At 38.4% G+C, this 19,136-nt stretch overlaps 1 pseudogene; it reads right to left on the minus strand.

Annotated features, from left to right (window-relative positions):
- Positions 1-13,775: 13,775 nt before the first annotated feature.
- Positions 13,776-18,989, minus strand: LOC110288256 (annotated as a pseudogene).
- Between the last annotated feature and the right edge of the window lie 147 nt (positions 18,990-19,136).

The following is a 19,136-nucleotide window of genomic DNA, read 5'->3' on the forward strand; positions in this document are numbered from 1 at the left end:
ATTCTAAAGCTTATATGAAGATATAGTTCTGTCATTTTTATAGAAAAAGAACATTGGGATCTTGTATCCCAGGTCTCTTAGAGACCAGTCCGTGCAGGAGAGGTTATGGGCTACAGAAGCAACAGAGCTTCTTGGACAGGGTCACTTTGGGTCTACATCCTCAGCCAGGCAGCAGAGATGAGACCCAGACGTCTGGGCACTTTTCCTGCCAGAGGAGATTCGGCCTCCAGGGAGGGCTCTGACCCTAGGATGCAGGTGAGAGCTCCATCTTGTATCCTGGGTCTCTCAGAAACAAGTCTGGGCAGGAGAGCATGCAAGGGCAGCAGAAGCAACAGAGCTTCTTGGACAGGGTCACTTTGGGTCTACATCCTCAGCCAGGCAGCAGAGATGAGACCCAGACGTCTGGGCACTTTTCCTGCCAGAGGAGATTCGGCCTCCAGGGAGGGCTCTGACCCTAGGATGCAGGTGAGAGCTCCATCTTGTATCCTGGGTCTCTCAGAAACAAGTCTGGGCAGGAGAGCATGCAAGGGCAGCAGAAGCAACAGAGCTTCTTGGACAGGGTCACTATCGCCTTCATCTTCAGCCAGGAGGCCGAGCTGAGACCCAGACCTCTGTGCACCTTCCCTGCAAGAGGAGTGCTTGCCTGCAGAGAGTTCTCTGACCACTGGGACTCAAGAGAGAGTTGGACTCCCAGTAGTGTTGACAGAGGCTAATAGAATCACAGGTGGAATAAGCTGCAGCCAGAGACAGCTAGAACATATAGCACCAGAGATTACCAGATGGCAAAAGGCAAATGAAATAATCTTGCTAACAGAAACCAAGACCGCTCACCATCATCAGAATCAAGCACTCCCACCTCAGCCAGTCCTGGATACCCCAACACATCACAAAAGCAAGATTCAGATTAAAATCATATCTCATGATACTGGTAGAGGAATTTAAGAAGGGCATTAGTAACTCACTTAAAGGAATACAGAAGAACACTGCTAAACAGGTAGAAGTCCTTAAAGAGGAAGCACAAAAATCCCATAAAGAATTATAGGAAAACACAATGAAACCATGGAATTGAACAAAATCATCCATGATCTAAAAATGGAAGTAGAAACAATAAAGAACACAGAAAGGGAGACAACTCTGGAGGTAGAAATCCTAGGAAAGAAATCAGGAACCATAGATGTGAGCATCAGTAACAGAATACAAGAGATGGAAGAGAGAATCTCAGGTGCAGAAGATTCCATAGAAAACATAGACACAACAATCAAAGGAAATGCAAAATGCAAAAAGATCCTAACTCAAAGCATTCAGGAAATACATTACACAATGAGAAGAGCAAACCAATGAATAATAGGTGTAGATGAGAATGAAGATTTTGAACTGAAATGGCCAGCAAATATCTTCAACAAAATTATAAAAAAAACCTTCATTACCTTAAAGAGAGAGATGCCCACGAACATACAAGAAGCCTATAGAACTCCAAATAGACTGGACCAGAAAATAAATTCCCTCTGACACATTATAATCAGAATAACAAATGCATTAAATAAATAAAGACTATTAAAATGAGTAAGAGAAAAATGTCAAGTAACACATAAAGTCAGGCTGTTGGGTTGTTGAAGGATTACTTTCTTGCTTTTTCTAGGGCATCATTTCCCTCCTTGTGTTGCATCTTTTCCTTTATTATCCTTTGAAGGGCTGGATTCTTGAAAAGAAATTGTATAAATTTGGTTTTGTCATGGAATAGCTTGGTTTATCCATTTAAGGTTATGGAGAGTTTTGCTCAGTAGAGTAACCTGGACAGGCATTTGTGTTCTCATAGGGTCTGTATAACCTCTGTCCAGGGTCTTCTGGCTTTCATAGTCTCTGGTGAAAAGTCTGGTGTGATTCTATTAGGCCTGACTTTATGTGTTGAAGATATTTGCGTGCTATGGCAGCCTTGGAAGGAGGAGCATCCCCCCAATGTTGGCTCAACATGCTGGATTAGTAATCAATGACGGGTAAGATCCTCACATGTGCATACTAACCTAAGACAGCATGACAAAAGTGAGTTTGTCACTCCCATGACAGGTAAGGATATGGTACGGATCGGGGCAACCTAAGACAGATACTGATCCCAGAGCTACTAATAAAACAAAAAGGGGGAGATGAGGGAAGCGGGTGTGGCCTCAGGCCCCGTGAAACCCACTTGTTTACTGCCTTGCTCGAGCATGTGCAGTGAGGCTGCATGTGTGGGCTGCCTGCCAGGCTGGACTGTTCCTTGTGATTGGGACCTGTCAGCCTATCTGTGAACGACCTGAGCTTGTGCCTGGAGTGTGTGTGAATTCTGATTGGATTAGGTGGGGTGGAGGAAGAAGGAGGTGAGTCGTCACAAATATAGTTTTGGCCCTTGCCGTGAGTAGAAGTAATAGTAAGAGAAGCTGTTGTAATAGTAGTACTTTAGCCCTTGCTGCAAGAGGTAGTAGAAAAAGTTGCTGGGGAAGAGAGCTTTAAAGGAAAAAGCCAGAAGTAAAAGAAGTTGCTGCGTGAACCCGCCTTGGTGTCAGAGTCGTTCTTGTACCCACCGGATGGGAGACTGGGACACAAGCCGAGAATGGAATTAGGGAAACAACACCTTTCAAAGTGGTCAGAAATAAAATAAAATACCTTGGCGTGATTCTAACTAAGGAAGTAAAAGAACTGTATGATAAGAACTTCAAGTCTCTGAAGAAAAAAAATCAAAGAAGATCTCAGTAGATGGAAAGACCTCCCATGCTCATGGATCAGCAGGATCAATATAGTAAAAATGGCTATCTTGCCAAAAGCAATCTACAGATTCAGTGCAATCCCCATCAGAATTGAAACTCAATTCTTCACAGAGTTAGCAAGGACAATTGGCAAATTCTTCTGGAATAACAAAAAACCTAGGATAGCAAAAACTATTCTCAACAATAAAAGAACCTCTGGTGGAATCCCCATGCCTGACCTAAATCTGTACTTCAGAGCAATTATGATTAAAAAGTGCATGGTAGAGGTACAGTGACAGACATGTAGATTAATGGAACAGAACTGAAGACCAAAAAATGAACCCACACCCCTATGGTCACTTGATCTTTGACAAAGCAGCTAAAACCATCCAGTGGAAAAAAGACAGCATTTTCAACAAATGATGCTGGCTCAACTGGTGGTTATCATGTATAAGAATGGGAATTGATCCATTCTTATCTCCTTGTAAAAAGCTCAGGTCTAAAGCCAGGTGTGGTGGTGCATGCCTTTAGTCCCAGCACTCGGGAGGCAGAGGCAAGCATACTTCTGAGTTCAAGGCCAGACTGGTCTACAAAGTGAGTTCCAGGACAGCCAGAGCTATACACAGAAACCCTGTCTCAAAAAAAACAAAAAACAAAAAAACAAAAACAAACAAACAAACAAAAAAAAAAAAAAAAAAAAAGAAAAAAAAAGCCAAGTCTAAGTAGATCAAGGAACTCCACATAAAACCAGAGACACTGAAACTTATAGAAAAGAAATTTGGGAAGAGCCTCTAAGATATGGGCACAGGCTAGATTACTGAACAGAACAGCAATGGCTCTGCTTGTGGACGTTGTACATCGTGGTGCGCACTAGGCTCCGCACCACGATGTACAACGTCCACAAGCAGGATACAGAAAATGTGGTACATTTACACAATGGAGTACTACTCAGCTATTAAAAACAATGAATTTATTAAATTCTTGGGCAAAGGATGGATCTGGAGGTCATCATCCTGAGTGAGGTAACCCAATCACAAAAGAACTCACATGATATGCACTCACTGATAGGAGGATATTAGCCCAAAAACTTAGAATACTCAAGATACAATTTGCAAAACACATTAAACTCAAGAACAAGGTAGAGTAAAATGTGGACCAACCAACCAACCAACCAAACAAACAAACAAACAAGCCCTGAGGCAGAAGTATTCAGTATATAGTTCTAACAGATCTTCAAAGTAGAACTAACACTAGTATTGTTTAAATTTTTTCTGTTAAAAGGAAAATAAAGGCCATTTATTATTTTAGTTCAACTATTTGTGCTTGCTAGTTTTATTTATTTGATGTTTGTTTCATTTCAATAAGATACAGGTGCCTGAAAGTATTTAGTTGTGAAAATGCCTCCATAAGCCTTAGAATGAACCTCTAAAATGTCCATCTCCGTGTACATCGCAATTTCAAAAATTAAAGGCCAGAAAAACTAAGAAATATTAGGGGAGAAGTAGGTCATGACTTACAGTCAGTGAGGATAAATGACATTAGGAGCAGAAACACCAGCAAGTGGTGCCAAATGCTTCAAAACAGAAAGAATGGTAAACATAATCCTTTGTACAACAAAACATCCTTGGGGGTACTCTTAGATCAATGGAAATTTAAGATTTAGAAAATCAAGAATAGGGGCTGGAGAGATGGCTCAGAGGTTAAGAGCACTGACTGCTCTTTCAGAGGTCCTGAGTTCAATTCTCAGCAACCACATGGTGGCTCACAACCATCTAGAATGGGATCTGATACCCTTTTATGGTATGTCTGAAGGCAGCTACAGTGTGCTCATCAAATTTATCAAATAAATATGTATAAATAAATATAAATTAAAAAAAAGAAACTCAAGGATAGAGGTAAAAGAATAATAGAAGCCATTATGAAAAACAATGCAAGCAAGTGGGTTTCCTGGAGAGGGCTCAGTGTTTTGCATGGTTGCAGTGGGTGGACTCTGGAGAGGCACAGCCCCAGAGACTTTGTATCAGGATTGGTTTTCACTGTTGATAAGCCCTTCTTTCCAGTAGTACATAGAATAATGATTCCTGGTCATCAACCCATGCTATTGGGCAAATTTCCTACAGATCAACATCATCTCCCTCTCTTCCCTCCCTCTTTCCCTGTAAAATTGCCAAGAGTCATCCATCACCTTTTTTGCCCCAGAATAGCCAAGAGAGAATTAAATTGCCAGAGCCCTCAGAAGAGTGAGAGTTAAATTTCCAGAAGCCATCAGCTTCTCAACTTCAGAACAGTAAGAGGGTGTTAAAGGTCAGAGGCCATCAGTCTTTGGCCTTGATTGGATGCTGTGAACCACCTTAGTACCTGATCTTGTTGGTACAAGATCCCTGGCAAAAGAAATCTTACCCAGGAATGGTAGTCTACTCCTTTAATCCCGTAGTCTCACTATGTATCTTTGACTGTCTTTGAATACACTATGTAGACTAGACTGTCCTCACAGAATTCTGCCTGCTTCTGCCTCCCGAGTGCTGGCCCCACACCATCATACTTGCAATTCTCCACTTTTTAAAGTGACAGTTTAAAGGTGCTAAAATTTGAGAGCATAAATTTTAACAATGCTGTGCTTCTCAGAGTATGTGGAGATAATATTTAAGCCAATTACAAATGGTAGAGCTAAGGCTTTATGTTCCTCTTAAAATGGCAAAGTAAGTCACACTAGGAGGTATTAATAAGTAATAAAACCAAATAATGAAAACCATTATAGATAAAGTGGAATAAAATATATAACATCCAAACAAACCACAGGTAGATAGGAAATGGAAACCAAAAGACAAAAAAGAACAGGAAACTAATGAAGTGTCAAGCACAATTTCTGCTATTAATAAGTATATGGCATGTAATATAGTCTAAACAAGGATTAGACAAAGATTGTAGGAATGGACTTTTTTTTTTTGAGACAGGGTTTCTCTGTATAGCCTCTGTATAGGTTTCTCACTTTGTAGACCAGGTTGGCCTTGAACTCAGAAATCCACCTGCCTCTGCCTCCAAAGTGCTGGGATTAAAGCTGTGCGCCACCACCACCCGGCAGGAATGGACTTAAAAAACCCAATTATAATGCAGTCTATGAGAAAATAATTTTGAGCATAATGTTCCTGGTAAGTTAAGAAGTAAACGATATGCCATTCTGGATTGTTAGCTCAGATAGAGTGGATAAAATCAACAAGGAAACAGAAGCACTGCAGGACCAACAGAGTCTACTGACAGCAGAACACATTATTTTTCAAGTATATTGGAACATTAGACAATTTAGGTAGTAGGGCCAACAAGGTGACAAAGTACTTCTGCTGAGGTAATTGAAGGGTCGTGGAAAAAACCAACACATTTTTTGAATGAGGACAATAACTTTCCAAATACATGACCACTAGAAATTTGTTGTGTGTTTGCCATTCTCAGAAACAACTGGTTCTTGCTGCATCTTCCCTGTTGAGAGTGCCTTGCTTTGTAAGGAATCAGGGTCAATATTTTTTCTATCTCCAAATCCTGCCCCTCCCCTGAGGCTTGCTGGGATGGTTAGAGTGCCACTCCTCTGTCAGTGGCCACAACTGATTTTTGTAGACCTTTTAAATTTTCATTCCAACAGCAGCTCCCATGGAACTGCCCTTGTCAGTATGTTTGCTTTTGTGCATGCATATTGGTAACAAAATTTGCATTCAGCTAAAACATTTGAGGCAATAGAGAGCAGGAGCCATTTTATTCCTCTTTTAAAAATTAATTTCTAGGCCTATGGATAATATGATAAGTCAAGAATAGTGTTTAGATACGTGGTTTTGCTTCACTAAAGTTATTGCTGAATGCAGAATTTTGAATTGATGAATGCCAGTGTGATCTTCATTTTAAAATACCAGCATTACAGTAATGTTGCATTACCAGAAGTGGAGGGTAATTTCTGCTTGCCTTTGTCCAGATTCCTCTATCCCTAACTACATGCCACTCCACTCCATGCCTCAGGCAAGCTGGAAAAAAGAAGTGAGCTGTCATGCCCTGTGTGGCCAGCAGATGTCAGAAGGGAGGCATTAGTTATGGGAGGAGAAAATTTGGGAGAGGGTCAGTCTAGACTGAGCAATCAAATTCTGGGACAGAGGTTTCCACACACTTTCACCTGTGGAACAAGGTGCTTTGCTCCTATGCTCACAGCGTGGCAAGAGCTTCCAAACACGTGTAGTAAAGCAAACACTTTTCCATAGCTCTTACACTTTTTGTCTGATCTCACATTCCTTTTGTATTTGAGGGCTATTCTACTTTGGTAATACAGCCTCCTTTACTAATCTCTTCTTGCTGTTTTCTATGGAATCCACTCCATGTGTTACTAGTTTCAGATATTGTGCTTCCCAGTTTTATATGCATATTTGTTTCTTAAAGATTCCAATGGTCAAAATTCTTAATTTTTTAACATCTTTTTTTTAAATTTTATTTATTTAATATATGAGTACACAGTCTCTATCTTCATGCACACCAGAAGAGGGCGTCAGATCTCATTACAGATTGTTGTGAGCCACCATGTGGTTGCTGGGAATTGAACTCAGGACCTTTGGAAGAGCAGTTGCTCTTTTAACCGCTGAGCCATCTCTCCAGTCCCCCAAAATTCTTAATTTTGTCCATGCATTTACCTATCTTCTTCTATGACTATTGACTGTTGCTGTGTACATTGGCACCTAAGGTTCTGTGTAGGGCCCTCTTTCAGTTCTCTGGGTTATAAATTAGGAGTGGAATTTCTGGGTCATAGGTCAGTTGTTATGCCATGTTCCTATGCTCCCGCAAGAATTCAGGATGGGTGTCAGTGGATCTGAGTTTGCTTCTCAGTATCTACCCTTCCTTCTGGGAGCCTTTCCTCAGCAAATCACTAATATTTGAATCCTTGAATTAGGTTTCTGCTCCTGAGAGCTCCAAATCCAGGGCACTGCTGGGTGCAGAGAGATCTCTAATAGAGTAAGGAATGAGGTCTGTCTTACTGGAGATTGAGCAATATTTATTTAATATGCCACTTTTCTTTTGTACTTAAAAGTCATGCTGTACTTATGCAGGGGGATCAGATACTATCAGAACCCCTTTCAAAGGAAGGGAATACTCATGTGTTCTCCATGCCCTGCAGTGTTTTTTCTTTAGTAGTCTGTTTTTATGAACAATCTTTAGTCTTCCTAACAAGCCTTGTGTCCCAGTGTTTGCATTTTAGAAGTAACTAACTGCTTCGTTTTTAGAAAATGAAAGGAAGGATGAAAAGAAAAGTGAGGCGAGAGAGAAGGCTCCATGGTTGAGCTCTTGCTTGCTTTTCCAGAGTAATGGAGTTTACTGCCCAGCACCTGAAATTGCTGCTCCTCATGATCTGATACTTTCTGGCCACAGCAGGGAACCACAGCTATGCACTTATACTGCTCCCTCCAAAATACACAGAGAATCAAAAACAACAAAAAAAAAATAAGCCTTTTTATTTCAAAGACGAAAAAGAAATGAGAAAAGATCTCCAAGGACCTCACTAGACCAGAGGAATACCCTGGCCTCCTATGTACCATTAATGTTGTCTTCAGTTTCTTTCCACACAGAACAATCTGTAATTTATTGGTAAGGAGCACTGTTAAGTAAATCTAAGGGAAACAACTTGGAATACACAGAATGTACCATAGGAGTTTCCAGACAAGGCTTTCTTATGCTGGGCTTGCTGTAGTTCCTTTAGTTGTCAAGTCCTGTATTGTCCCTCTCTTCACTTCCAGCATAGGCCTGTGCTCCTCAAATATCTTTCCATTCCTTAAGGGATTAGAGGTGAAGGCATGCCTACTTGTCCATCACACTTAGAGCAGGAACTCAGACACCATGTTTGTTACATTAGAGACAAAGTCAGGAAGTGGGAACCAACCTTGAAAAAACACCTGCAGGAAGTCAGGGACATACCAGGTGCTTTTCTGTCCAGGGACACTTTGTCCCCTGATAACTGAAATGGCTCAGAGTCACCAGCTATTAAACAGTCAAAGTGACTTTAAAGTATTTTCTCTGTCTGTAAAGTAGTAGATTTTGCAGTATATTTGTGGTATGTGTTTAGCCTTAATGAGAAAAACATCCTTTGATGACTGGCTCATCTCCTCAACTTTCTGAATGTGTACATTTACGTGAGAGACCCAGTGTTAAGGTATGGAAGGAGACAAAGCACACAGCTCATATGTGCTCTTACTGTATCTATGGGGCTTTGGGACACAGTCAAGTTTTCACAGATTCCAGGTCATTTTAGATGTCCATTTGCATTTTACAATTAACTTCAACATTAAGATGGGAGTATATTCCTTTCTTTTTTAAAAGATTTATTTAGGGAGGATATTTCTGATTATCACTCTTTTATTGATATGTTTGATACTGCTTTTGCCATCATTTATATAGTCTGGATAGCTTAGGATTTTCACTGGCTTGGTAGGATTTTTATTTCAGTGGAGCAAGGATGTGAGAACATAAGAGTCTGTTAACAACAGCCAAACAACATAGGCATATCTGAACTTTCCTTGGTGTGTTCACACAGCAAATGGAACTAAAGCTAGATTTGGCTTTGAATAGAATTTAAAGGGGCTCATAACATTCCATAACAAAAAATAAGCATATAACAAAATCATATCACTAAAGAGAATTTAAAAAATAAATATCAAGGATTATATTAATACATTATCTGCAATATCCAGAAGTGAATTGGTGATTTTAGAGAAGGCTCTGGGGATGGGTCTTTAGCACTTGGACTGTGGTGCCCTTGGTGTGGCCTCCCACAGCACCCTCCTCTGACCACACTGAGATCTTTCAGTTTCATAAGTTCCCACACCTATTTTCATAGTGCATCTATTACTTTTGCCTTTTCATGTGGGTTTCAAGTATAAGGATGTTCACCTGCCTGTCTCCTCCATCTCTCACAGTCTTTGCTGGCCTTTCATTTCATTCTGGCCTTTTCTCTTGAGGCCTCTTCTAATTTGGTACACAGAGTCCTTCACTTTTTTCTTCTCCTCCTGTTCTGTTGAACCCATTTCATGAGTTCCTACTTTCAGATCTTGTGGTTTCTGATTCGTGTGTGTACACTAGTGTATGTGTGCTTTTTAAAGATTGCAATAGTTAAAAATCTCCGTTATATTCACCTGTTTCGCTATTTTCTCTCAAAAATTAAAATTATTTAAGTTCCTTTCTGAATTCTCTGTGGATGTCTTCTATTGTCTGTTTGTCTTTGGGGCTTTAGTAATTTGATATTTTTCAAATCATGCCACCTGACACATTTAAAAATTTCCTATATTAAAGTTGAGTTTAGAAACTGAACTTAGGTGCCTGTGGTGATGGCTCAGTGGTTAAGAGCACTGACTGCTCTTCCAAAGGTCCTGAGTTCAATTCCTAGCACCCACACAATAGCTCACCACCATCTTTATTGGGATCTGATGCTCTCTCTTCTGGTGTGTCTGAAGACAGCGACAGTGTACTCACAGAGATAAAATAAATAAAACTGAAAGAAAATACTGTTAGAATATAGGAAGTGAAGTTAGTCTGGATAGCTCTGTGGAGTGATCCTGCAGGCACCATAGTTGGGAAATGAGAGGTTTGAAGGTAATGGAAGTGAGTTCCGTTAGAGCTTGAGAGAAACCAGCTAATATGAGCAGAGGGTCTGTGGAACATCTAATCATGCCTCTGTATGAGGACTGTGCTGTCACACTGGTCTTCCTTCGTTAACAACTCTAGTGTCCCAGTGGCTTTTCAGCTCCATGCCACCAATATACAGATCACATGTCTCTCCTATTTCTCTATTGCTCCTTGACTTGTCAGTTTGAAAATTCAAGAGTTACCAGGAAAATCCTCATCTGTACTAGGATTTACCCAGGTATCCAGGTACTCACTGAGGACACACTGAGCAGACACTGGTGTCTCATGTGTGCCAGGCACATATCTCATAATCCAAAGGAGTGTGTTGTTGTATCATCTCCATTGTTTTCAGAAGCACAGCAACAGAGGTAGAGCTAGAGGGCTTGTGGGAGGTATCAGGGCTCAGGTCTGGATTCAGCATGTTTTTTAAACACCTCAGCCTCAAAACAACTTCCTCCCTCAGTGACTGACAGCATGGAGGGCTGCAGTAGTACTCAGTTTCTTACTATTCTACATATAGATTCTATAATCTACCACTCCATTTTGCTTGCTGCAAGTTCTGCCTTACATGCCTGTTGAATTTCTTTAAAATTTTCAAAATAGATTATTAGTCTTGAAATTAGAACACTGAATAATGGTCAAGATGAACTGAAATGATTTAATATTAATCAGTGAAAGACATAGTCAGTATTAGTGATGAATCATGTTACATTAGGTTCTACCTTTTCATTGCACTAAGAATTTTGAAAATTTAATATTGATTCTGACTTACATGCTAGGAAAATTGAAAATAAGCAGCTAAAGCATGAAAGAATTTGTCTGAATTTGCATCTCTATACCTTTAGGTACTCCAAGGTCCTTTATTTGAAATGGAGCAATTAATAGTTATTGATTATCAGGTATTTGCACTTCACTGTAATTTTCTTAAATTTATTTTTGTAAGAAGTGACATTTGATGCCTACACCCAGGCAGATAAGTGCATCAAATTCCAATGAACCAGATTAAAAGCACAGTTAGATTTTAGGGGTTTTCCTGAGAAAATGATGTCAGAGTTCCTTTCAATCTTCTTACTTTTAAAGATGTTGTGATAGAGTGATAATTATTGCCAGAGTAGTTAGTTGAAAGAAACAATGAAGAGTATACTCTTACAAAAATTTCCCTCATTCATGGCTTAGGGAAAAGTAAAGAAGATGGTTGGATAGATCTTGCAAGTCAAAGGATGAGGAAACTGCCTGTGAACATAAATCTTCTAGAAGTAGCATAGGTAGGCCATGAAGTCTTACCAATAGACCCACAAAATATGACATGAAGAAGGAACACTGCACTCTGCATGGCAGCATGGAAGTAAGTAAGCTTGCAAAGCTTCCTGCCTACACAACCATTTACTGGAAAGTGTTAATCTGGGAATGGAGGATGTCGTCATAGTCAGGGAACAGAAGAAATATTAGCCAGGTGATACCAAATAATGAGCCATAAGAACTCAAAAACATGTAATTTTACAAGGTCTCTAAAATTTATATTTCAAAATGTATATGTATATATAAATACATATATGCATTCATTAAGCATTAGTGAAATAAGAGGCCATGTGCACTTTTGGAGAGTTAGGAGGGGCTATAAGTGGTGTTCTGGGGACAGGAAATATAAAGAAAAACCAATTAAATCATACCATCAAAAATAAACTAAAAAATAACAGTTAAATATAAAAGCAACAAACAATATTTTGAGAGAAAATAACACTAACAACTAATGTTCAGAAATGATTATGTGTTTGCGTTTGTATGTGCATATGTGTGTGTAATATCAAATCAAATAATCCTTAATTGTTCCTATTTTGATAACATTTATGAAGTCATTCATCTAGAGTTGTTTATATATTCATAGACTTCACTGATCTTATTGGGATATAGGTCTTGTGTGTGAATTTTTTCCAATACAATTCACCCCTGTGATTGAAACACATTAATTTTATAATGAAATGGTGTGTTTTCACATAAAGTTCAAGAGCATTATACAGCAGGCACAATCTGAATCCCACAGATTATACTCTTCTTAGTATGTTACCTGATATTCTGAATATTTTCATAGTACATTATGAAGCTATTACAAAATCTCAGGCTTCTGTGATGGCCATCAACAATATGCCACACTGTAACTATGCTCCACACTCTACTAATATTCATTCTTGTTTCTCTTTCAAATCAGTGTCTTCTATTGCATCAGTAATCTGTTATATTCCAAATCCCAACCAAGGCAGTTTAACATTTTGCTGATGTCTTATATTCTGTAGCTGTATTAAAACACGATGGTCAAAAGACCCATGTGAGAAAAGTCTTATTTCCCTATGTACCTTGGTCACAGTTAATAGAATGAAGTCAAGATAAGAACTTGGATGCAGACATTCAATGAGAGCACATGTAATAATGCTGATTACTGGCTTTATGTCTGTGCCAAGTCTTCTTTCTTATAACTCCCAGAACAATTTTCCCAGAGGTGGCACTGTCACAGCAGTAGGGCCACCATATTAAACATTAATTAGGAACATGGCTTACACACAAACCTACAGGTCAAAATGATGGTAGCCATTCATTAACTAAGATTCCTTATTCTCAATGTTTAGGTTTATGTACACATGAATGAGACCATTTTCCACTAAAGCTTAGTCATTGGCATTATATTAGGCAGTGCTGTGCTACCCTACATTATAAGTACTAATTTTGTATATTACTTAAAATTTTTGTATGATTTAGTGGTACTTTTGTTAAGACAAAGCAAAAACATATAATGAGTACAATCTAACATTTTAAAATTACTAAAGATTCAAGAAAACATTTTATTTTTGTACTTCTGCAGAAAATTTGAATCTAGTCTAAGATAACACAACCTTTTGGGAGAAAGATGCATCCTAGCAAGCCTGCACTAGAAGCCAAGATGGAGAAAACCTCCACAACAACCATGACCATTCCCCTGGTGCTGTGATAGACAGGGAGGAAGGTGATCCACAACTGTGACCCTGAGCATCTGGTCTTTGACAGGGACTAAGATGGATGATCGAGGAACAGATTGTGGATTGGTCATGTAGTCAAGTTTCTTTGTACAAAGAATCAAAGAAGAACAAATATATGCATAGACTATGCCTAATATTTTGTTTAAAAAATAGTTACACAGGTATGTCTTCCTAAATATTTTCCATATAATAAAATTAGTAACTTTCATATTGTGAATGAAATGCATTGTTTGTCGAAAATATTGCAAGTTATTTGCTGGGTCGAAAAGAAGTAGACATTACTTATCAAGTTCTGAAACATGGAAATTTTAGGTCTTCATTTTCCATCTAGGCCTTATCATATTTCTTGTTTGGAAAAGGAAGGCATTCGAATTCAGCAATTTTGCTTCTGCATGCAAGCATGTACCTGTTTCATTGGAAAACTCATTTTTTGGGCACTGAACACAGTCAAAGCAGCAGTATACAGTTTGTTTCTGATGAATTTTCCTGAATCCAACAGTACATGTCACACTACACATGGAGGAGGGAACCTGAGGCAATACATAAATATTATATAATATGTGTGTATGTTTGTGTAGTTTATATATATATCATATGTATAATGACCTGCAGATTGATATGTGGGACATTAAAAGATATGGTTACAAATATTCCTCTGTTAAATAGCATTACTTAACAGTTTCAAGAACATTATTACTTTGTGTTACCCTGCAACGCACTGAATGGCATACAACATTTACTATATCATGTAATATTTTATATGTAACATTGAGGTTGTAACAATTTGAATTTTTTCTTCCTAAGCTTATTAATCAAAATGTAATATTTATGTGGCATCAATTTCTCTCCCATGAAATATATATATATATATGTGTGTGTGTGTGTGTGTGTGTATGTGTATGTATATATATATATTTATATTTATATATATATACCTGAGATTCTATCTCAAACCAGTCAGAAAGGCTAAGATCAAATATTCATGTGACAGCAGATGCTGGCAAGGATTTGGAGAAAGAGGAACACTCCTCCATTGCTGGTGGGATTGCAAGCTGGTACAAACACTCTGGAAATCAGTTTGGCGGTTCCTCAGAAAATTGGACATAGTACTATGGAAAATCCAGCAATACCTCTCCTGGGAGTATACCCAGAAGATGTTCCAACTTGTAATTAGGACACATGCTCCACTATGTTCACAGCAGCTTTATTTATAATAGCAAGAAGCTGAAAAGAACCGTGATGTCCCTCAACAGAAGAATGTATACAGAAAATGTGGTACATTTAAACAATGGAGTACTACTCAGCAATAAAAACAAGGAATTTATGAAATTCTTAGGCAAATGGCTGTATCTGGAGGGTATCATCCTGAGTGAGGTAACGCAGTCACAAAAGAACACATATGATATGCACTCACTGATAAGTGGATATTAGCCCAGAAACTTAGAATACCCAAAATACAATTTGCAAAACACATGAAGCTCAAGAAGAAGGAAGACCAAAGTGTGGATACGTTGTTCCTCCTTAGAATGGGGAACAAAATACCCATGGAAGAAGTTATACAGACAAAATTTGGAGCAGAGCCTGAAGGGAGGACCATCCAGAGACTGCCCCAATTGCGGATCCACCCCATAAACAACCACCAAACCCAGACACTAGGCAGATGCCAACAAGAGCCTGCTGACAGAAGCCTGGTATAGTTGTCTCCTGCGAGGTTCTGCCAGTGCCTGGCAAATACAGCAGTGGATGATCACAGTCATCCATTGTGTGGAGTACAAGGTCTCCAATGAAGGAGCCAGTGAAACACCCAGGGACCTGAAGGATGCTGAAGCCCCATAGAAGGAACAACAATATGAACTAACCAGTATCCCCAGAGCTCCTTGGAATTATACCATCAATCAAAGAAAACACGTGGTGGAACTTGTGGATCTAGCTATACAGAGGATGGCCTAGTGGGTCATCAATGGGAGGAGAGGCCCTTGGTCCTGTGAAGGCTCTATGCCCCAGTATGGGGGAATGCCAGGATCAGGAATGGGAGTGGGTCGGTGGGGAGCAGGTGGAGTGGGGAGGGGATAGGGGATTTTCAGAGGGGAAACTAGGAAAGGTGATAACATTTGAAATGTAAATAAAAAAATATCTAATAAAAAATCTGGACCAAAAAAAGAGAAAAAAAAAAAACAAAAACACTGAGTTGTGTGGAGAGAGAAGGTAGGGTAAATCAAGAAAGAGTTGTTTAATGAATATGAACAAAATAAGTTACATGAGACTCTCATGAAATCAATGAATTTTTTCTAAGTTTAAAATTAAACCTGGGACCCCCATCCCATCCCCATGTACTCCTGTTTCTATAAGGGACCTACCAAACCACCCACCCACTCCCACTTAAGCACCCTAGCATTCCTCCATGCTGAGGCATCAATTCTCCAAAAGACCAGGGGCCTTCCCTCCCACTGATGCCAGATAAGGCAACCCTCCACAGAGGAGAGTAAACCAGGAAGGGGGATAGCATTTGAAATGTAAATAACTAAAGTAGCCAATAGAAATATATAAAATTTTAAAAAATCCTTATTTCTTGAGAGAGATTTCTGTTAATAAATACATGCTATACTTAATTAAGCTGTAAATATAGTCACAAGGAATCAGAAAATTCCATGCTTTATATATATATATATATATATATATATATATATTAAATTTATACATACATATAAATTTAATAAATATATTCCTGTACTGTGGATGAATAGGCATGTGTGCACTATTGAGATTGGAATCCAGGGGTCTTTGCTCCCTATAACCAGAAGTTATATGAAGTTGAGAGTTATCAATTTTGGTGCTTGTAACTGAGGATGGTCTTTTGCAAGAGTAGCAATTGGTCTTAACCACAGAACTATTACTTCTGTCCCTCATATTTTAAAATTACATTTCCTGAAAAACATTAAAATTGTGGTATACCCACTACTGTTCCTCCTGTGGCCCACTCAAAATCTTCAGATATATGAAGTTGTTGGCTCTGTTGGAAACAAGGCAAATAGCTTCTTATTTTCACTTTTAATCCAAGGCCTTGTGGAAAATTCCAAATGTTGAAAATGTCATACTCTGCACACTGATTTTCCCTATGCTTCATGTTCACCAGTTCTCCAACAGGGTTAGTAAATACTCTGGTCTTCAGCATGGAAGACACCTAAATGAGATGCATCATTAGATGTTTACACATGCACATCAGTAAAGGGAATGGGAAATTGAGAATTTTACATAATTTCTTAATGAATTTCAGAAAGACAACTGTAGTAATGTAATTCCTTATAGTAAAACACAATATACCTCATGAATAATTAAAAATTAATATACTTCATATTAATGTCCATGGTAAAATGTGCTAGAAAATATAATTACCAGGTAGCAAGTAACACTGTGTGTGTGTGTGTGAGTATGAGCATGTTCCCTAGAAATGGTAGTTTTAAAAACATGAAGGCATGTATGTGCAAATGAAATGAAAGTCTGAATGTCTGTAAGTTGTGGGTCTTTCATGTACATACAGATACATTAGGAGATACACATAAACCTAATAAAATGTGCAGTTGCAATCATTTATGGTTTTGTAAATAACTAATTTAAATGAGTAACTATTAATCATAGCTCATGTACCAATTCTTGAGAAATTATTCTTTAGAAAAACATTCTAGTCTAGTCATCACTTAAAGGTTTTATGATAAAACTCTTTGACTCCTATTTTAAATTTTGAAAATATTTGGTGAAATGTTGAGACACATTTTCACAAAGCTTACTAATAGCATAAAAATGTATTGTCTCCTATCAAATGTGATTCTTGTGCATAATATTTATCCATGTTAAAGATTCATTAGGAAGATTTGCAGTGTGGAAATCTTTCCACTGAGAGAATAATCTCTAACAAATGTGCAGTTGTTTCTCTGGGTCCATTTAAAAGATCCCATTGATATATCTAAGCATAATGAAATGTAAGAAACTTTACCTGCTGACAGTCAGGGAATATTCCTTTGGGTACTGCCGTTTGCTGAGATTCCACTTGTTGAAGAATGAGTTCATGGTAGGTGTGGGCCACAGCATACACAGCATTATACAAATTGTAACCTTCCTCACTCAGGACTATGTCAAAATTGTGCAGTGCTGTCCATTCCAATGCGTTGTTGAATGTAAGATGATCCTTTTTATTGCTATTCTTAGAGATGGAACAATTAAGAGAATCCCATTCCAGTATAGACTCAGAAATGTTTACTGGGTATTTGTCACTGTTCATTGTTTGCATAAAATTCCTAAATTTAACAATTTCACCTGTGTTGTGTGCAAAAGTGACCATCCCATGAAAGAAATAAAGGTTGAAATCTTTTATTTGTGATGACATCCCATTGTGAGGTTGTGATCCAAATTTTCCTTACACCTAAATATTCCCACCTTCTAAAGCTGACTTCTAGGGTAGAGTTCATTTCACCATAAATGATAACAACCTTTGCTGTTGATTCCATAATTTGTTTATCATATATCTTAGTCCTTGTCATGTATAACTGCACGTTTTCTGGGATCATATTAACAAAAGCTAAACAGATTCCATGTCTTTGCATTTCTTCTCTCAAGTCTGATAGAAACTGAATACCTTGGTCATCATCTGAGATGACCAGTCCTATCCAAGTCCATCTAAAATGAAGCATCAAGGAGACAATGCCATGGGACAAATGTGTTTCCTTGGTGGCTACTTGATGGACATTGGGAAACTGGTCATGGTCACTCAGGTTAGGATTAAATGGTCCAAAGAAAACCTAAAGGATGTAGAAGAGAGGATGAAGCATCCACATGAAGAATAAAATTGTTAGGATATTTGGACTGATACACAGGTAATGTTATTCACTTTCCACAACTCATATTAAACATATTAAGATTATTATATAAATATCATGCATTATTCCTATTAGATTCTAGAGTATTCTTGACAAGTTTGAATGCCTTAGAAAACAGTTTTGCCTGTTTTCCCAGTACATCTATGATCCTATTATGAACTCTTTTTTATGTGTGTGTGTGTGTGTGTTCAACAGTGCACTCATAAATGCATACTTTCCAAGTTTCTTGTAGGCACATGTAAATGGAATTTAAAAGTTGTTAACTTGGGCTATCGAGCTGCCTCATTGGTTAAGAGCACTGACTGCTCTTCCAGAGGTCCTGAATTCAATTCCCAATAACAACATGTTGGCTCATCACCACCGGTAATGGGATCTGATGCCCTTTTCTGTTCTGTCCAAAGGCAATGACAATGTACTCACCTACATTAAATAAATGAATCTTTAAACACAAAAACTTGTTAACTTATCCAGTGTCACATATTCTTACCCTTGGTGTCCCAGGATGAATTGACAGTTTTACAGATGTTTTCCATGATGGTCCTATAAGGCTTATGTAACAGGTTTCATAAAATACACAGATATTATCAGTAAATTATATAGTATGGTTTTTTTCTGAATATATTTTATCCAGGTTTCCCAATGTTTTTTCACACTGACCAGAAGCAATGGGGATATCAAAGACATGTTGGGTAAAAGATAAGGATTCTTGTTGATTTCATCAGTAGCAAAAAACAGTACTAGGAAAAACTCTTATCTTCTTGCTGGTATTCTAAAACAAGGCATAATTATGATTAAGGGAGATGTTTGAAACATAAAATCCGGTACAGGTCAGAGTGGGGACCACAGAGGCAGACAGCTTCTGGGACAGGCGGGAGCCACAGAGCCGCTGAGGCAGC

This window comes from Mus caroli, unplaced genomic scaffold, assembly GCF_900094665.2.
Source record: "Mus caroli unplaced genomic scaffold, CAROLI_EIJ_v1.1 scaffold_17237_1, whole genome shotgun sequence".
Taxonomy (NCBI): Eukaryota; Metazoa; Chordata; class Mammalia; order Rodentia; family Muridae; genus Mus; species Mus caroli.